The sequence below is a fragment of the Heterodontus francisci genome, unplaced genomic scaffold (assembly GCF_036365525.1).
Source record: "Heterodontus francisci isolate sHetFra1 unplaced genomic scaffold, sHetFra1.hap1 HAP1_SCAFFOLD_140, whole genome shotgun sequence".
Classification (NCBI taxonomy): domain Eukaryota; kingdom Metazoa; phylum Chordata; class Chondrichthyes; order Heterodontiformes; family Heterodontidae; genus Heterodontus; species Heterodontus francisci.
This window is the reverse complement of record NW_027141745.1, coordinates 4263247-4268189: the sequence shown is the minus strand read 5'-3', so window position 1 is coordinate 4268189 and position 4943 is coordinate 4263247. Positions and strand designations below refer to the sequence as shown.

Here is a 4943-nt window from a genome sequence, read left to right as displayed (position 1 = left end):
CTGACATTAGACATTAGATTAGGAAAGTGAGTGGAACAGTGACAGGGGATCCAGCATAAAGCAAGTGTGGACTGCGAGCACGACACTGCACTGAGATACATTCCCGTCTGTGAGCTGTGTTGACACTGGACTGCTATCAGCTGAGGTGGACTGCCCAGAGGGTGTGCGATGAAGTCCTGTGACAATATAATTGACTGAGTAAACCAATTTATTGCTGCGAATTTAAACATAAAGTTTAGCGGTGCAGCACTGCCGTTGCGGTGCAACGCTCCTCTCAAAACTACTTGGAGATGCTGGGGATTGAACCCAGGACTTCATACATGCGAAGCATGCGCTCTACCACTGAGCTACATCCCCAACCCTGACTGCAGTGTTTCACAATTGATTCTTTGTATTTATCATGTTCTCAGTCTTCATCAGTATCAGCAGTCTTTCCGCCGTCCTGACACCTGTCCAAATTGCCGATGCCTCTTGTATGAAACAAGGGCAATGAAATGTGTCCTTTACTTTTCTATACATTCCCACAGATGTACTTGGCTTCAGAATGTGGGGTAATTACATATAAAGGAGCAAATTTTCCCCCACTCTGATCCCAGCGCTCACTATTGTAACGCACGAGAGCGTTTCTGTGGAGTTCCGAATCGTCCTTGCAATTATAACGCAAGTTTGAATTCTAAAGCAGTGAAGTTGGGCAAAATCTGTATAAAGGACTGTTTAAGCCCCAGTTCACATGTTGTGTCCAATTCTGGGAACTTTAAAATGGAGTCAAGGCCTGAGAGAGGATTCAGAGGAGCTTTGCCAGAATGGTATCAGGGACGAAAGGCATCAGTTATGTGGAGAGACTGGAGAAACACTGGGTTTTCACTGCGGGGAAGCGGAGGTTAAAGGCAAATTTAATGGAAGTGCCCAAGATCATGCAATCTTTAGATGTTATCAGTGAGGAGAAACTGCACCAGTGGCAGAAGTGTGGGAACCAGAGGACACAGATTTCAGGTAATTGACAAACAGAACTAGCAGAGAACAATTGTGAATTATTGAGATCTGGAATAAACTCTGTGAAAGAGCGGTGGAAGCAGATTCGGTAATAACTTTCAAAGGGTAACTGGATAAATACCTAAAGCGGAAAACCTACAGGGCTACAGGGAATGAACAGGGAGGGAGTGGGATTAATGTAATGACGCTATCTCAGAGCCAGAACAGGAACAATGGGCCGAAAAGACTCCAATCTGTGCTTCATCATTCTCTGGTGGTTTTTATTGAGGGAATTTCAGGGTTTGAACCCGGCCACAATGAAGTTGTTACATAGCCAAATCAATATGACATGTGACTTCTGATAATAATATTTCCAACATGTTAATATATTTGTCTTTCTTGATGATAGAATTTCAGGGGAGACATAGGAACATAGGAGTAGGAATAGCCATTTAGCCCATCGAGCCTGCTCCACAATCCAATTTTCCCACACTATCCCCATATCCCTATTTTACGAAATTTGTCAATCTCTGCTTGAAACATACTCACAGCCAACTGGGGTCGAGAATTCCTAAGATTCACAACGCTCTGAGCAAATAAATGCCTCCTTATCTCTGTCCTAAGTAGCTCCCTACCTATTTTGAAATTGTGTTCCCTGGTTCTAGACTCCCCAACCAGTGGAAACATCTTACCTGCAGCGACCTGTGCATCCCTTTAAGTCTTTTGCAGGTTTCAATGCGATCACCGCTAATTCCTCGAAACTCTAGAGACTGTCGGCCCACTTTTACAAATCTCTCTTCATTGGACAGTCCCGCCATCCTGGGAAAAATTCTGATGAACCTTCGTTGCACTGCCTTTATGGTGATAATATCCTTTCTCGGGTAAAGGGGGCAAAACTGCACACAGTACTCCAAGTGCGGTCTAACCAAAGTTCTGTACAATTGAAGCAAGTCTTCACTACTCCTTTACTCAAATACTGTTGCGATAAAGGCTAACATCCCATTAGCCTTCCTAATTGCTTGCTACACCTGTATGTTCGCTTTCAGTGACTTATTGACAAGGACACCCAAGTCCCACTGCACATTGGAAGAATAGATTCCAATCTGTGCTGTATCATTCACTGATTCCCTGGTGGTTTTATTGAGGGAATTCCAGGATTTGATCCTGAGAACGATGTAGGAATGTTGATTCATATGCAAATCAATATGACATGTGCCCCAGCAGTCTGAAGCCTGGTATCTGAAGTTAGATTAGGAAAGTTCGAGGAAGAGTGACGGGGCATCGAACATGAAGCAAGAGCGGACTCCGAGCATGACACTTGCACCCGATTACATTCCGGTTTGTGAGCAGTGTTGGCACTGGACTGCTAAAGGCTGAGGTTTGCTGCCTGGGGAGCGTGAGTCTAGTACCTTAACATCCTTCCGAAAGTGTGGTGCACAGAAATGGACACAATATTCCAGTTGAGGTTGAACCAGTGTTTTGTAAAGGTTTATCATAACGTCCTAGCTTTTGTACTCTATGCCTGTATTTATGAAGCCTTCAAGCCAGGAATTCAGTTTCCCTTGTAAACCACTTTCTCAACCAGCCCCGCCACCGTCACCAATTTTTGCACATATACCCCAGGTCCCTCTGATCCTGAACCCCCTTTCGAATTGTGTCCTATATTTTACCTTGCCTCTGCTCGATTTTCAGAATGAAAAAAATCACTTCACACTTCTCTGCAATAAATTTCATCTGCCACTTGCCTTCCTGTTTCACCAGCCTGGCCATGTCCTCTTGAAGATTGTCACTATCCTCCTCACATCTCTCAATACTTCCAAATATTGTGCAATGTGTAAATTGTGCAAATGTACTTGTCCACCAAAGTCAACGTCATTAATATGGATAAAGAAAGGCAGGGGTCCTAACACCATGGGGAACCCCATGTTTACTTTCCTCCAGTCCAAAAAAAAACAGCTGTTCACCACTACTCTGTGTCCTAACACTCAGCCAACTTCGTATTCACACGGATACTGTCCCCTTTACTCCATGGGCTCTAACCTTGCTGACAATCCTGTTATGTGACAATTTATCAAATCTTTTTGGATGCTCATGTACACAACAACAAATACATTATCCGTATTCATCTCCTCTGTTGCCCCATCAAAAAATTCCATCAAGCAGCATGAATGTGATGATTCCTCCGCCCAAGCTATCAACAACATCCTTCCCACACGCAGTCGGTACATTATCACTCCCAGCACACAGATACACTGACAGACCATCATGTCCACAGTCACAGAGAGCAGGGGTAGGCAGGCTCTTACTGCTCTTACTATTGTGAGGAGAATTGAATACAGAAGTAGGGATGTTATGTTTCAGTTATACAGAGAATCAGTGAAATCACATCCGGAGGACTGTGTACAGTATTGGTTCCCTTATTTAAGGAAGCTGTTCAGAGAAGATTAACAAGACTAATACGTGGAATGGGCAGGTTGTCTTAGGAGGAATGGTTGTACAAGTTAGGCTTCCATCCAGTGCCGTTTCGAAAAGTAAGAGCTGACTTGATTGAAGTATAGAAGATTCTGGGGGGTCTTGACAGGGGGGATGTGGAAAGGATGTTTCCTCCTGTGGGAGTATCTAGAACTACGGGTCACTATCTAAAAATAAGGGTCGCCCATTGAAGGCAGAGATGAGGAGATTGTTTTATTTTTTTTTAAATGTCGTGATTCTTTGTAACTCTCTTCCTCAAAAGGCGGTGGAAGCAGAGTCTTTGCATCTTTTTAAGGCAGAGGTACATATATTCTTGTTACACAAGGGGTTAAAAGTTCATCGGGTGTAGGCGGGAATGTGAAGATGCGGTCACAATCAGATTAACCATGATCTTGTAGAATGGTGGATCAGGCCCGAGTGGCCGCGTGTCCAACTCCGGCTCCTAGTTCATATTTTCCCAAGATCCCAAGTGCTACAGATATATTTTCAATCCAACGGTCAAACACAGCAGAAGTGCAGAAGTTATTGCGGGATTGGGGGATGTTTGGTGGGCGGGGGGTGGGGAGGGGGTGGTGGAAGAGCCATGGCGTTGTGGTCATATCACTAAACTAGTAGTCCAACCATCCAAGCTCATCTCATTGCTACACGGGTTCAAATCGCACACAGCAGCTGGTGGAATTAATGTTCAATTAATCAATAAATTCAATTAATTGACACACAAAATCTAACATTGAAAGGGACTTTCACTAATGTTTCCCTGTGCTCTCTGTCGTTAGCTGGTCTCACCTACATGTGAGTCCAGAACCGCAGCAATGTGTTTGACTCTGAAGTGCATTACTCAGTTGCTGCGCAGTAAGGGATGACCACAAATGCCACCTCCTATAAAATACATGCTGACAGGTAAATATATAAATCTCAGCCCAAAATCACACGACCTGTCACATTGAAAGACACTGTGCCACTGTAGACTTAACTGCACATTTAATATCAGATAGAATTGACACACTATACATGGTTGAAGGGAACTGAATTTATCCCAATAATACATCGCACACGTATCAGTCTAAAAATTTCACTTTGAGTCCGACTGAAAGACGAAATTTCAATCCCATTAGTCCAAACTGAAGCCGACACTCAAGTACATTATTGTAGATAAAAGAGATAGAATGATTCCCACACTCATATTCAGTACCACAGACTGGCAGATGCAAAGTGAAGCCATTACTCAAATATCGTTGCGGAGACGGACAGACGCAGAAAGAGTCACATATTCATATACAGGACCACAGTCTGTCAGATAAAGAATAAATCACCCAATGAAGAACAAATCAATCGAGTCTTGATTAAACTGCATTGCTTGGCTCTTTGTAAATGTGCCCTGTTATATTTTACTCTACATTGTTTACATCAGTTCAAATAAACAAAACATAAATACACGATGATCTGAGCACAACGCTGGACGTTGCACAGAAACCATTACAAGGGGAAAGGGATGAAAT

At 43.4% G+C, this 4943-nt stretch overlaps 1 non-coding gene across 1 annotated transcript; it reads right to left on the bottom strand.

Moving 5' to 3' along the window:
• Positions 1 to 285: 285 nt before the first annotated feature.
• Positions 286 to 357, bottom strand: trnaa-cgc (transfer RNA alanine (anticodon CGC)). The gene has a single exon. It is a non-coding gene; the product is annotated as a tRNA-Ala (tRNA).
• Between the last annotated feature and the right edge of the window lie 4586 nt (positions 358 to 4943).